The sequence below is a fragment of the Onychomys torridus genome, chromosome 3 (genome assembly GCF_903995425.1).
Source record: "Onychomys torridus chromosome 3, mOncTor1.1, whole genome shotgun sequence".
Taxonomy (NCBI): Eukaryota; Metazoa; Chordata; class Mammalia; order Rodentia; family Cricetidae; genus Onychomys; species Onychomys torridus.
Window position 1 is genome coordinate 87,578,659 of NC_050445.1, and position 15,438 is coordinate 87,594,096.

A 15,438-nucleotide genomic window follows, 5' to 3' on the forward strand; every position below is an offset into this window, starting at 1 on the left:
CACAAAAGATGTTAGAGATGCATGAATCTGGCTCCATGTTCATACGCAGGTGGAAGAGGGGCAAGACTGCGCATGTCAGAAAACCAAGACGTAAGTGGTAAATGCAGGCTCCTGTGTGTGGCATTTGCCTTCACCATCACTACCAGATTCATTTTGTCCACAGCCTTCTGCAGTAGGCACACCAACACTGGAGGACATTCAGGCTCAGATTTTGCCCAGGTCACTGACCCAGCAACTGGCAAACAGGACTCAAACCTAGAGCTAGGTTTTTGAGTTTCCAGAGTACTGAGTCAGATGATCTCTTTCTGAATTAACCCTAACCAGACCAGAGTGTGGGAGTGCTTTGCTACCCTAATAAAATGTCACTGCCCTTCTGTGAAAGCCCACTTCAAAGCTAGCTTCCCTTGGGGATTTAATAAGTAGCCTGCTTTCATTTGGGCCCAGCAGTTCACTAGCTAGGACGTTTAGAAGAAATGCCAAAGGCCTGGGAGTGGTGGGGGGTGGAGAATGTGGATCTCAGTCATCACAGGAGGTGCAGGGAGCAGAGATGTGGGGGATTATGAGCAGCCACCAGAGGGCCAAGTCCCAGCATTGACAGCCATGACAGCTCCTGAGGCAAACAATGAAAGAGGAAGCCAGAGAAGGAAACAGGTTCAGGACTCTCCCCCTCCCATGCCCTCACTCCCATTGTGCCTCTCACTGAGTCAGCTTGGAGAGGAAGAAAACACTTCAGCCTCCCCCAAACCTTTCACCTCCCCCACCATGGGGAAGGAGAAGAGGATAGGACACATGAGCATGGATAAGACACAAACAGGTACCTGGTACCCGTCCCTCACCTCCACATACCGGGGTGCCACAGTCCCCATCTCTACACACTCAGCTGCTATGTGGTACCCTGCCACACTCACCGCACTGCAGAGATTTCAGTCAGGGTTCCAGGGAGGAGGCATCCTTTCAAGGACCTGGATTCTGGTGCCAGCCTACGATGTGCCAGTTAATTACAGAATGTCAGGCTACGGGTATAGTTCGGTTGGTAGAGCACTTGCCTAGCACGCAGAAAACCCAGGGATCAGTGGCCAGCATAGTACAAACTAGACACATCCATGATCTCAGAACTCAGGAGGTGGAGGCAGGCAGATCAGAAGTTCAAGGTTATCCTTATCTACATGAAGATTTGAGGCCAGCTGGGACTGCTTGAGACCTTGTCTCAGAGAGAGAGAGAGAGAGAGAGAGAGAGAGAGAGAGAGAGAGAGAGAGATTACTGGATGACTTCTGAGGTCCTTAATGTCTCTGGACTTAGTATAAGGCTAAAATAGATGATGTTGATGATGACGATGATGATGATGATGATGATGATGATGATGATGATGATGATGGCACTGATGAAGCAGGCTATAAACATATTTGATAGATGGGCACAGGAGCAGCTGGAAAATATGGCTTGCCCCTCAAAACATGCTACTTCTACATGTTCTAGTTTTCCACAAGAATCCAGAATTCTGACCTTTACATCATATCACCTTATCTTTAAATGTTGGAAACAAGCCCAACCTTTGGCCAGTTTGTAATCTTAAATCTACACAGGTAGCCAGGAGTCACATATGGCTACTTCAGTGTAATTAAAAATGAACAAACATTAAATGTTCAGTGCTGCTGGCACATCTCAAGTCCCCCATATCAGGGATTGGAGTATTGGAGAAAGCAGATCTAGACAAGGCAGAGAGCCATAGAAAATTCTCTCCATAGCCCTGGTCTAAATTATGTCTAGGATAATAGTCAAAATCAAGACAAAATGAAATAGACTTTAGATTCAGCAAAGTAGCTACCGTTGTTTGATGATTGACACATAGCACATGCACACTAGATAGTGAATATATCCAACTTCATGGGATCAAAAGTTTCTTGTGGTAACTACTCATCTTATTGACAAAAGCAGCAACTGACAATATAAAAACATGCAGGCATGACTGTGCTTTAGTATAATTTTATCATGGACCAAAATGTGAGCTTTGTATGATCTTCATAGGTCAAAGGAATAGCTACCTAATTCCCTACCCATGTTTAAAAGTGGAAGAGCCTGTCTGATTCTAAGATAATCCCAAGCAGACAGCTGTATGCTGGATTGGGCCCACAGACATGGCCTGTTGGCCACTGAGTTTGCCCTGGGAGCTTTCTGATGGAGACAGGTGGGCTGCGGATGGGGAGGGGGAATTTGGGTACACAAATTTGACACCCTGGCCACATTTCCCATCTAAGTTCTACACTTAGCCAACACTGATCATAGATGGAGGGAAGGCCCACCACAGGCCCTTCTGTGAGGATTTTCCTCAACATAGGCAATCCTCATTATTCATAGACTCTGAATTCAGAACTTTACTTATTTTCTCAAATTCACTTCTAACACTAAAATCAACACATGAGGCTCTTGTCTAATCACTTCGTGACTTTTGCACATTAGAGAAAAATGTGAGTCTCCTGACTCATGTGTTTCCAGCTGAGGTATGACAAGAACTTCTGGCTTTGGCTTTCCTGGTGTTTGTGTCCTTCTCATGGTCTTTAGACATGTCCAGCCTGTGGTTTAAGGGTCCCATGGGGGTAGCTGTGATTGCAACTCAACACATTTGTAGACCACAACATCATGTCTTGATGTCAAAAGTCTGGGCACTGCCTGTAGTTCACGAATAATTTGCACACTTTTGTCCTTTTGTTGGTGGTTTTGCTGGTATTTATATGGGTCCACAGAGTGCTGATATGCAGAGTCAGATATGCTCCAAGTGCTTGTGCCCCTCACCCCTTAAAACATTCATGTTGAAACCTAATCACCAATTAGGTCCTAAAAACAGACCTGTGTGAAAGTAAGTAGTGCCCTTAAAGGCAGCCATGGAGAGCTGCCTTGCCACTTAACACCAATAGAGGGCAGCACTAGAGGATGCCATATACATATGGGACCTTGCCAGACACCCAATCAGCTGGTGCCTTGACCTTGAAGTTCCAGCCTCCAGACTACAACACATAAATTTCTTTTGATTACAAGCCATCTGGGCTATGATTTTGTTTTAGAATAGTTTCTGAGTAGAAGGCCATGATGTCCTTGGAGAAAAGAGGAGAAAACAAAACAAAAAAGCCATGCTCAAGGGCAGGGGGATGGCTATGTTGGTAAAGGTAAATGTAGGCTACATAGTGAGAAATTGTCTCAAACCCCAAACCCAACCCAACCAAACCAAAATAAATGATCTCAAATAATGAGACTTGAATGACCTTAAAAAAAGACTCACTAGACATACCGTGTGTCCCACCCACCCCCTCTATCTTACAAATTACACTTCAGGTTTAATGAGCAAGGCTAAAATTACTTTACTTTAAATTTTGCATTATTTCATGATGGCATGTTTCTGTAATTCTATGGTTCTGATCTCTCACATAAAGGGGCTGTGAATATAGAATATAGCACAGAAAACTATTAAAACAAACAACCAAAACTTCACTTAAGTGAATTAATTCACTTTATGTGAATCTGTATACTGTTATCCAAATAGGAGAGTACACTGAGCCCAACAGTAGCAGGAACCCAGTGGAAACTGATCTGATGAGCACTTCGTCTTGCTCCAAATGGCTAACACAGATAGAGGACCATCCCAATGGCATTGAGCGTCAATGAAACATAAGTATTCATTGCATGGACCACCCTGGGTTTGATAGGAGAACTTTGCTTAGCTATTGAGTATGATTTTAATTTGCAAACACTGCATAACGTATGAGTGATATCTTCTGGAAATGTGTCCTGTGGGGTGGGCCAGGGGAAGTTATTTGGAAACGGAAAAGGATGCTGGGAGGTGATGCAGCTGAGAGCACTGGGGCTCAGCCAAGGGGGGGGGGTCAAGTTCATTTAGCAAAATGTTCACAGTGAGTTGGTTTGGTTTTGGAATGCACACACTCACCCCCCCTTTTTTTTTTGTTAATAATTAACTCCTCTTGGCCAGGTGAAATCTTTCTGAGATTACAGAAACAATCTGTTTTGGTGCTCTTTATCACAGCCCCGACTCCTTCCCCAGAACTTCTAAATATTACATATTTTTATAATACCTGCTACATGCCTGCCTTTTTTTCATTAGTGTAAGCACTTTAAACATGTAATCCATTTAATCCTCAAACGAGTGTTTGAGGTAAATGCAGTCATGGCCATGTATGTGCATTTTCTAGTAAAGTGTGTCACAGAGACATCTGTGAACTTGTTCTGGGTCCCACAGCAAACAGGCATTGGGGGCAGAATTGGAGCACAGCAGTACTTGTTTCAAAGTTTCCCTGCTTACCTCTGTTGCTGCATGAACTCTCCACAGGTGCCTTAATCTAGGAGGGTAGTAACTTTTTTTCTTTCCTTTTTACTTAATGCTTAATTTACATATATCAGAATTCCTGCTTAATTTACATATAGCAGAATTCACCTTTTCAAATGTACAGATTGTAAGTTTTTGACAAATGTATGCACTCAAATAACCATCACCATAATTAAAACGGAACAGTCTCATCCTCTCAGAGACTTCCTCCATGTTGCTCTGCAGTCAACCTGTACCCACTCTAGCTCAGAGACCATGGGATTTTAACTGAACATCCGTGACTCTCAAAGGATCCTTGGAGAGGATTCAAGAATAGAATACGGGTTAGAGGAAATGACATCATTTATCATCACTATCTTCAACTTAAGCCCAGCACCCCTTCAGTTGCTAATGGGGGTACAAATTGCATAAATGCCACAGTTCCCTTGGCTGTATCACTCCCAGAAAGCACAGATCTGTTTATATCATACTGCAGGTATAAATGTAGCTTATCCTCCCCACATCCCTGACATCACAGTAACCACATCCATCTATAGAGCTTATATTTTGTCTTAATAGAATAAGCACCACTGGAGACCTTCTTTATAGCACAAAATATCAGTTATATGGAAATATTCATTGTAGAAATCAACCTGAGTGTTTATGTCAAGATGTGTTTAACATTTAATGACTGCATTTCAATTTAATTTTACATTTAACCCCCCTAAGAAGGGGTACATAAGCTTTGCAGCTTGCTGAAAGGGGTCTGCTTTCCAGAGCATTCCCTGAGAGAAATGATGGATAGGTAAAGTGAGTCATTGGGAACTTACTCCATTATGACAGGCAATAAAGAAAATACGTGATCATGGAAAAACACTTCCACAGCTCGCCAAGATAGCATTTCTGCTGAGTGTGAGACACAGACTGAAACGGTTTTCTTGCTGCCCACACTGGTGGAGGAAATATAGATCTTTATCTTAAACCTGAGGAAGCTGAGCTGCTAGGGCACCAAGGCCGGGAAACACTACTGAGGGCACCAGTGTTGCTCAGCAGCGCCACCTGCCGCCTAGTTGGGAATCTGCATGAACTGCAAAGACGCTCTTGCAGGCTTTAGCAATGGCCAGGCTGGCTGACAAGGACAGCAGAAAGAAGAAACCATCCTCTGATTCCACGAGGAAGTGAGACTTTGGAGAAAGGTTTATCAGTCACAACACCCATTAAGTACAGAGAGCAGAAGCTGAGAGTTCATATTGTCCAATTATTTGGTATTGCAGGTTGAACATCCCCGGAAACATAAAACGCAAAATATTCCAAAATATGAGACTGGTTTAAGCATCAGCAGTGGAAATTCCGCACCACAAAACTGTCTCAATACAGAATTATTTAAACACTGTATAAAACCACTCCCAGGCTGTACCCCCAGGCTGTATGTATACTATATGAACTTCGTGAGATACAAAGAAAGTCTATGTTTAGACTTGGGTTTTATTGGAAAGACTTCATTATGTATGTACAGTTTTTCCAAAACAGAAAATAAAGCTAAAATCCAAAACACACTGTCCTCAAGCAATTCAGGGAAGGGACACTCAGCCTGGCCTTAACTACCTGGGTGGCATTATGGAGACACTTTTCCTGACCCTCAGTCCAATTAATTTCTTCTTTCTCACCTTGGTTAGGCTAGGGATGGGAGGAGACGATTTTCATAAGACATATAAACAGAAAATATATGGGAGGATAAACCTCTTGATTTCACTGCTAATAAAAAATGAGCATTGAACAAATGAGGTGCATTTTTTTTTTTTCTTGTCAGAGACCAAATGACTTCTGGAAGGCACATAAACTTTAAAAAGACAAATAAGATATCTTATTTGTCAATTACCTTCAACCCCAGTGTGGATATTCATAATGAAACCACAGTAGCTTCTTTCAGAGTAAAGAGGTAGATTTAAGATTTTCTGAGGAACGACGAGTTTCTTTCCAAAGCTGCAAACACGAGGCACAGCTAAAAGAATGGGTGTGAGATGCTGAACCACATACTGTACAGAGGCCACAGAAAATAGATGAGCTTGATGTCGACTTTATCCTTCAACAATCAGGACTTGGAAAGTAACAGCTTTTTATTCCCACCTTTGTGTCCAGCATCTCCCACCCCCCACCTGCGACATGGCCAGATGGAGACTTGGGCAGACTGGAGGATGGGGGCACGCTACTGCTCCTTCACGGCATCCACTGTTTTCACAGTTTTGCACAGTGACATCTCATCAGTCCTTCGTGCCTCTTTATAGGATTCCTACAATGCTTTCTTCCCAGTATCCAATATGCTCCGCCCCCACGCATACACACACACACACACACACACACACACACACACACACACACACACACACACTATAAATTCCCCCAGTACTTCTGGGAAGCTCTTTAACAAATGTCAATCTATTCATCTGTCATAAGAATGTGGATGACATGAAATTTCACAGGAAATCTAGAGAATGAATAGAGAAGTTGAACATGGCTGCTCATTATTTTCTCACTCTCCTAAGTAAACCGTGACACTGACCCAAAGCCAGTTCTGGAAGTGTGCTGTCCCTGCAGCGCAGCCCACTGGCCATGAAGGGAAAGTTTACTCCCGATGCTCCACTGTGAACTAAATACTGACCTAGGGCCTAGGCTGTCAGATCTCAGAGCTGATGGAATCAGAATTCAAGCTCACGTGTGGATTGCTTTTGTCTTCATCTTTCATAGTGGCTTTGTTGGGATGTACAGGTACTTTAAATGTCTTGTAATTATACTATCCAATTCCCAACTCCATTCAGTCCTCACAGTGGCAGGGGGTGTAATTCTCAGTACAGCATTGGCTACACAAATGAGCCATACGATGTAGGTGGCAAGTATAAGTTACCAGAGACTCCAATACCAATTAGGTGAAGGAGAGAGAGCCCCACCTCACTACAGAAGCCATGCTTAGTGGCTATGCCATTTTGTGTCTTTTTCTGTAATGCTAAATATGTACTCAGCATTCAACAGACATAAGACTAACTAGGTTTAAAGTCTACCACTGCAGATCCTGCTTCTCAAAGCTGACACAGATTTTGCTGAAATTACACACACACACACACACACACACACCCCTATATTTTCAGCACTTCGTTCACAGAACTGGCTAACCCCATGGACTTACTAACTAAAATGGGCATGTGTCATATGACATTATCTGGAATCAGAAGGTAAGCCACAGGGTGGCCTAGGTTTGGGCCTGTGGCTGATGCTGGGATGTAGTAGCATCTCTGTTTCAATGAGGTGTGGTACCTGTGGGCCGTCATGGGGAAGCTATAGTAAAGAGAAGCTGAGGCTGCAGAGACGCACACTTTACCATGGGCCAGAAATAGAAAAATCAAAATGAAACACCATTTTCTTGAGACATGACCTTGAATTCAAGATCCTCCTACGTCAGCCTCCCCAGGGATGGGGTTACATGCATGTGCCACCATATTTGCCAACTTTTCTGTGTGTGTGGAGGGGTGGGGGGGTGGGGTTGTGGGGTGTCCAGTAGAAGGTTAGAGAAATTCAATAAAATCACCTACATCCTAGCCTTCTTCAAGGAGAGAGTTTTCTGGTCGTGCTAATAGCTTTTTGATTCAAAATGCCTGCCTGGGTCAGGAAGGGATCCTGAGATCCTTTTGAATTCTGTGACCAAAGGGTGCTGTGGGAGATTGATGATGTCTGTCCTGATGTGGGAAGGGAGGGATGCTCCCACATTTAGGCTTATTAGCTCTAGTCAGGCCTGGGTCACTGGTCCAGCGCCACCCATGGCTCCCAGCAGCTTCCTCAGAGTGGAACAGAAGCTTAAACCGGAAGAGTAGGGGTTCTCACAGGGTCTGAGGGATTCCTCCTCAGGGGCCATGGGGGCCCACAGTCGCTCCTGGGATGACAGAAGGCCATGTCCCCAGGAGAAATGGGGCTGAGAACCCCCGGGGAGCACAGATTTGAGGCAGAGGCTCTGAAAATGCGGCTGTTTAGGTGGCTCCTCGTTTTCATACCTGCCTCATGCATCCCTTGAACATGAGCAAAGTCTTCTTGAAATGCCAGCCTGCCTCAGGTGTGGGGAGTGGCATTTGGTAAATGTTCAGGAAGCATAGGAGAGGGCGCGGGTGGCGCTGGATGGGGCAGGACTGACCCCTGGCGGTGGATCTGGAAAATTCCTACTTCAAAAAGCCTGCCAGAAAGTGTGGCTAGCCCCGCTCATGATTTTCCATGGAAGAAGGACTTCAGGATAAAATAGCTAAGAAAAACTTTATATTATGTAATCGTATAAATTCTACCCTTTTCTTGGTGATTCACGATGTTTTCTAAATGTCTGAGCATTCTTGCCATAAAGTAACTTAAATTCCCTTTAACACCCCAGTTCATTTGACTTCTGGTTCTGCAGGCCATGGAAGAAGGAAGGAATGCACACTCCTGGTTTTCCCTTCAGTATGGAAAGAGTCTTCATGGATGTTTCATTTACCGAATCTCCCTGACAAAGCCTCCAAAAGTTTTCGGTAAGCAGCCTTCCTTTGTTCTGCATCCTGACTGTAGCTAGTAAGAAGCCTGAATGTTAAAGAGTCTGCTTCCAGCTATAAACCAAGTGTGTATAGACCTCAGGTGAGGACTGTACTGCAGAAAATCAGATCCCTTCGAGGCCTTCCAGCTCTCCAGATAAAGCCTCCAAGAAGGAACACTTGAAACACTCACACCTCGTACAATGCTTTCCTGCCTCTGGAGCTTTCAGAGCTCCTCAAGACCCAGTGGCTGGGAGGTCAGCAGCTCTGGAGCCATTCCACCCAGGACCAGCTCTGCTTCTCCCTGGCTGTGTGAGTTTGGGGGTGTTACACAGCCTCTCTGTTCTCAGTGTGGTCATCCATGGTATGGAAATAACAACATCTCTCTGTTCTAGAAAGGTGTTGTTGAGCAAATACTTGTAAAGTACTTAACCGGGGGACTGGAAGTTAGCAAGCAACTTGCTGACTTCTCTTTACTTTTTCTAATTTGGGAGTAGGAAGCATCACTTCAAAGGAAAACAAGGTCCGGGGTTTGAGGAAATAGCTCAGCTGCCAGGGGCCTTGCTTCTCAGACACAAGGATCTAAGTTTGATACCCGAACCTGCCTTTGTTTTTATTATTAATTTTTTTTAGATTTTTAAATTTTATGCATACACATGTTTTGCTCACATGTATCTCTGTGCACCATGTGTGTGTCTGGTGCCCATGGATGTTGCAAGGGGGCATTGGATCCCCAAGAACCAGAGTTATAGATAGTTGTGAGCTACCACAGGGGTCCTGGGAATCGAACCCAGTTCCTTTGCAAGAACAAGAGCTCTTAGCCACTGAGCCATCTCTCCTATTTTTAAGTTACGTGTGTGAGAGTGTATGTGTATGTCAGTGTGTGCATGTGAGTGCAGGGGGACAAAGAGGCTGGAGCTGGAGTGACAGGCAGTTGTGAGCTGCCCAATGTGGGTGCTAGAAGCCACACTTCAGTCCTCTGGAACAGTGTGCTCTCTTAACCAATGAGCTAGCACAATTCACTTTCAAAAAAGCCAGGCATGGTGATCCATGCTTGGACTCCCCAGCACAGAATACTTGGCCAAGTCCACTTTACATACTTAAAAAAAAAAACATAGATGATGCCTGGCTTTGACATGTACCAGCACATACATGTGTGACCCTGCCTCTTCCTCTCCTCCCCGCCACCTAAAGTACACCAAAATGTTGCACATTTTATTTAGGGTCACGAAATTACTAAGCAATCTTGGCAATGAATATTAAGGTGACGTTTTAAACCATTGACATGTTTTCTTGGAAAAAGGATTTTTTTGTCAGCATCTAAAAAAGTCATAGTCAATACAAATAAAAATGGTCACTGAAGCCACTTACTTTTTAATTGCGTTTTACTCATCTATCCATTTTATTTTATTTTCGGTGTGCATGTGAGTTGGAGGACAACTCTCAGGAGTCGGGAACTTTACACCTGACATGCTCTCAACAGTCGCTCTCAGCTGCGTCCCTCCACAGCTCCCAGAAACCACCACTGCTTTGTCTCTGCCTGGGACTGCGTCAGACACCCGGGGAAGTGGAATCCCACAGCGCCCCTTGTCTCATAACTGCTTTTCTCCGAGCATGCTGCCTTCAAAAGTTCATCCACGGAACATGGATCAAAATTTCATGCCTTCCAAAGGCTGAATAATATTCCATTGACTGTGTTTCTAGATGTGGTTTGTCCACTCAGTTACTGCTGAGCCTATTTGGGGGTTTCCACCTTTGGTCATTGTTAACTAGATTTCCGAAGAGCCGGGTGTGGAAGCACACAAGTGTAATCCCAGCACTCAGAGTCTGAGGCAGGAAGGTGGTCAGTTCTAGCCCAGAGTGTGCTGTATAGCTAGACTCCGTGTCAAAACAATAACGAAAGGGATGGCATAAGCATTGATAGAAAGCACTGGTCCCTTCTGGCCTGAGTTGTGAAGGAGACAGCAGGAGGTTAGCTTCTGGTTGATGCACTGGTTCTGTTAAGTATTTTGAGAGATGGCCACGTGACTTCCACTGTTCCCCAGTGTCCACACCATTTCACATTCCTGCCATAGTGTGCCAAGATTCTGATTTCCCCACACCCTTGCCAGCACAATGTACTTATATAGTGATATTTTATTTGTATTGAAATGTGATTTTATTTGTATGTCAATAAAGTTGCCTTGAGGTCAGAGCAAGCCAGAGCAGAAGCTGAGCAGTAGTGGGGCATGCCTTTAATCCCAGCACTTGGGAGCTAGGAGGATCTCTGTGTGTTCAAGGACACAGCCAGCATGGCAGACACACGCCTTTAATCTCAATACCAACCATAGATGACCTGGAGGTCTGTACAAACAGGCAGTGACGAGGAGGTCATGTGGCTGGGTTTGCAACCAATGAGAAAACAGAACAGAAAGTCTTTAAATAGACAAGACGCACAGAAGTAGGTCTCTGGTGGAGAGGAAGAACAGCAGAAGCAGTGAAGGGTAAGGTTTTCTGCTCTTGCTCTGACCTTGTGGTTTTTAACTGCAATTGATTCTGTGTTTCTTATTTAACAAGCTGGTTACATCTACACACTGCTTCTCTACTGCAGTTTTCAAACAGCAACCAGCCATTCTAATGCATATGGAGTGGGTGCTCGGTGCTGTTATCATTTAAACTTGGTGTGTGTACAGATGTATGTGTGTAAATGTGTAGTGCATGTGCACATGCTGAAGCTGGAACAGAGACAGCCATGAGGCGCCGTCTTAGTCTCTTCTCTGTTCTATTGCTAAAAAGAGACACCAGGACCAGAGAAACTCTTCTCAAAGAAAGCACTGATTGGGCTAGCTTACACTTGCAGAGGTTTAGTCCATGACATGTAGGTAGGCCTGGTGCTGGAGAAGTAGCTGAGAGTACATCCGGGTCAGCAGGCAGCAGGAAGAGAGAGAGACTGGGGCTGACTTAGGCTTCTGAGACCTCAAAGCCGGCCCCCCACCCCAGTGGCACACTTCATTCCACAAGGCCACTCCTGCTAATCCTTTCAAATAGTGCCACTCCTGGTGACCAAGCTTTCCTGGTGAGCCTCTGGATGGGGGCCATTCTTATGCAAGCCACCACAGACGCTCTGCCCTAGCCTTCCCCCCCTTATTCCCTAGAGACCAGGCCTTTCACTGAAACTGAGTTAGGCTAACAACCAGCACATCTCAGGGGTCCTCCTTTTTCTGCCTCCACAGTGCTGGGATTAAAGGTACACACACACACACACACACACACACACACACACACACACACACACGGGCATTTGAACTCAGGCCTCATTTTGTACAGCAAGTGCTCTTACTCCTGAACCATCCCAGCAGCCCACGGTATGGTTTCTATTTCCCCAGTGACTGACGTTGAGCAGGACATAGTCCCTAATGCCTTTCCAGATAATTCTGTGGGAAGAGTTCAGATACCAAACCTAGGACTCAGTGACCATTTAGACTTTCTGATATCTTATCTGTAAAGAGCTGAGAATAAGTGACTGTTGAATGTTTAGCCCTAAACAGGCCATTTATATTAACCCTATCCTACCCTAAGACATAGGGAAAAAGGACAGAATCATGGAAAAGAGGGAAGAAAGAATATGAGTCAGTTACAATCCAGTCAATATTCCCAGCATGAGTAGAGGAGAGGATCCTGAGGCCCAGCCCTGCCTGAAGTGCTGTTGGCAGCTGGTGGCTGCTGAGGAAGGAAGAGTCCATTTTCTTTAGGGGTGGTCCCTGGAAAGCTGCCCATGCTCTAGTGGTAGCTTCATGGCTCTGCGTGTATGTCAGCACTAGTTGGAGTCATTGAGTTATTTAAAAAGAACAAGAGGAAATTAGTGTGGAAGGAGAAATTAGTGTGGAAGGGGCTGTGTTGGAAGGGTTGGATCAGGAGAAAAGGAGGATTGGGATTTGGATTTGCTATGATCAAATTCACTTGTGTATGTTACATACACATGAAGGAATTTGTCAAAGAACAGACAAAATCATTAAATATCAACTATTAGCTTTGTTCATCTGTCCATCAGTCCTGAGCTAGTTAAGTGTTTAACTGTGAATACAAAGAAATTAATTTGGGGCCAGAGAGATGGCTCAGTGGTACAAAGTACCAACTGCTCTTCCAGAGCCCTGGGTTTGATTGCCAGCACCCACATGGTAGCTTACAACTATCCCAGGGGACTCTTGTCCCAGGGACTCTGATGCTCTCTTCTGGACTCTTTGGGCAGCAGGCATGCACTTGGTGCATAGACATGCATGCAGGCAAAATTTTTAAAGAAAAAAACTTCACAAGTAGAATGCATGTGCAGAATTTTAGCAACATATTATAGACAATTTGTCTAAAGTGTAGAACCGCTGCTATTTAATTTTTTTTATTCTTTAGTTTTAGTTTATTTTTCTCTCTGGGAAGAGAACCTCTATAAAATGGGAGTTTATCAGTCAACTTTGGGGCATTTTGCTTTTAATCAACATGGAAGGGTGCTGTGGGATGGTCTTTCTGTATGCTGTGAATATGTGAATGTGAGGCAGAAAAAGTTAGGTGGGACATTCAAACTGAAGATGGGGATGGAGAGGGGTGGAGTCAGAAGAGATGCTGTAAGCTGCCAGGGCTGCAAGATGTAATAGAACACAGGTAAAGCACGAGACACATGTCTATACATAGATTAATAGAAATGGATTAATTCAAGATGTGATAGCTAGCTAACAGTAAGCCTGAGCCATAGGCTAAACATTTTGTAATTAATATTAAGCCTCTGACTGGTCATTTGCATACAGGCCAGGCAGAACATAGGAAAGATTCTGGTTACAGAAAGATAAATGTATTCTTCATCCTCATCAATGGCAACACAGACGTTTGGATGGTTATGGTAGCGTGAGCTTTACTCTGTCCCCACTGAACACCTCTGAGTGTGTTCACCGACACACTCAAGGCTTTGGTAGTCACAGAACTGAGCACGCACCTTTGACCAGCAGCTTCTCTCTCGTCCTCAGTCTGTTGTCACTGGAAGGATCCTTGGGTTCTGTCGGCCCTGTGCCAATGTCATCTTTTCCTTCCCCACATTCTTTCTTCTGGGTTTTTCCTCAAAGCCTGGAACACAGAGCAGAGAGGCTCAGTCATTTCTGCAGCACATGGAAGGACCGTCAATCTCAAGTGAGTGACAAGTCCCATTTCTTTCTAACCCCCCCTTGGCTGGCTACTGTTTAATCACAGTTTTAGAAGTTCATGTAATTAGATATTTAGAACAGAGATCTCGCAAGGCACAGATGAAACTGGGCCGTTCTCCTTCACAGCTGAAGATGTGACAGCAATTTGACCTCCATGTCAGCGGACATCTGGTATCAGGCTTGCCTGGTCTTTACAGGAGAAAATTCTGAAGTGCAACAAGTTACCCACCATATAATCAGGGCTGTCAGGGTAGGAGCGAGAACTCAGGATAAATAGCACCTTAGACTCACGTCTCAGGATTACTGAAACCAGTATGGCAGCTTTGACTCCAGTTTTGAACAGATGACGACTCGAAAGGATGAAGCTGGCTGTAGATGTTGCCAAACTAACCGTTAGTGTGGGCACTGTGCCTTGAGACCATTTAGATGTATTTATCATACTCCCTATAAATGACATGGCTTTCCCTGGGAGACTTGGCTTCAGTTAGTGAGCATACCGCCCCCCTTGTCAATTGTGTGGCCAAACTGCTTCACAGAGCAGTGCACAAACACTGGACAAGAAGGGCAGACACAGCAGATGTGGCTTTAATTGTTCCCTCATGTGGATGAATGAGACGCTTGTCTCCCTATCCCCTTGGCAGCTTCCCGCCCACTTGCCCCTCAATAGCCCCTCTGGATACGGGCACAAGGGTCAAGGTGGTGCAGGAGGCAGAAGGAACTCAACATGGTTCCCTACAAGCACCTTTGCCCTGCTCTGCTCACAGATGTCACAAAACAAGTCTGTCTTCCCGTGCCAACACCATGCCAGTCAATTTCTTATGGGTGTGACAAAGATCTTAAATGATTTCAAAGGAAGAGATCTTTGTTCACAGTTTCGGAGTTTTAGCCCTGGCTTGGCTTCCTCCATTGGTAGGAGATAGACTAGAACATCATGGTGGGAGGAACATGTGGATGGATGGAGAGGAGGCCATCACAGGAAGGACAGAGGGAGAGAAGGAGGGAGGTTCAGACCGTCAAGGACCCACCCTCATGACTTCTTCTTTCGAACTTGGTCCCATCTTCAAATATTTGCCCCACCTTCCAATAGAGCAACACATTTAATTATTCACTAATATACGAATCCACAGATGAAGCCAGAGCTCATCTACTGAGAGCTTTAACACACAAGCCTTTCAGAAGACACTCATGTCTAAACCATGACAGATTTTAGATCAGTTACAGATAAAGCACAGTACAAGTGGGAAGTACCAAGCAACATTTTCCAGCGTCCTTCTAGAAGGAAATCCCAAGTTGTTTCAGGAATGAGTTCATTGACTTTACTATTCCAAAGCTGATAAAGGCTGCTTTTGTGTTAGTTATTTTAACTAAACATTAAAATGCCAAAAGCTAGCCATGGTGGCCCCCACTTGCAATCCCAGT

At 44.7% G+C, this 15,438-nt stretch overlaps 1 protein-coding gene across 1 annotated transcript in view; it reads right to left on the reverse strand.

Moving 5' to 3' along the window:
• Positions 1 to 15,438, reverse strand: part of Frmd4b (FERM domain containing 4B) — a 334,105-nt gene that overhangs the window by 226,942 nt on the left and 91,725 nt on the right. Inside the window, exon 2 of the mRNA XM_036181353.1 lies at positions 13,815 to 13,942. The gene's annotated coding sequence lies outside the window, so the exon portion shown is untranslated. The remainder of the gene's footprint in view (positions 1 to 13,814; positions 13,943 to 15,438) is intronic.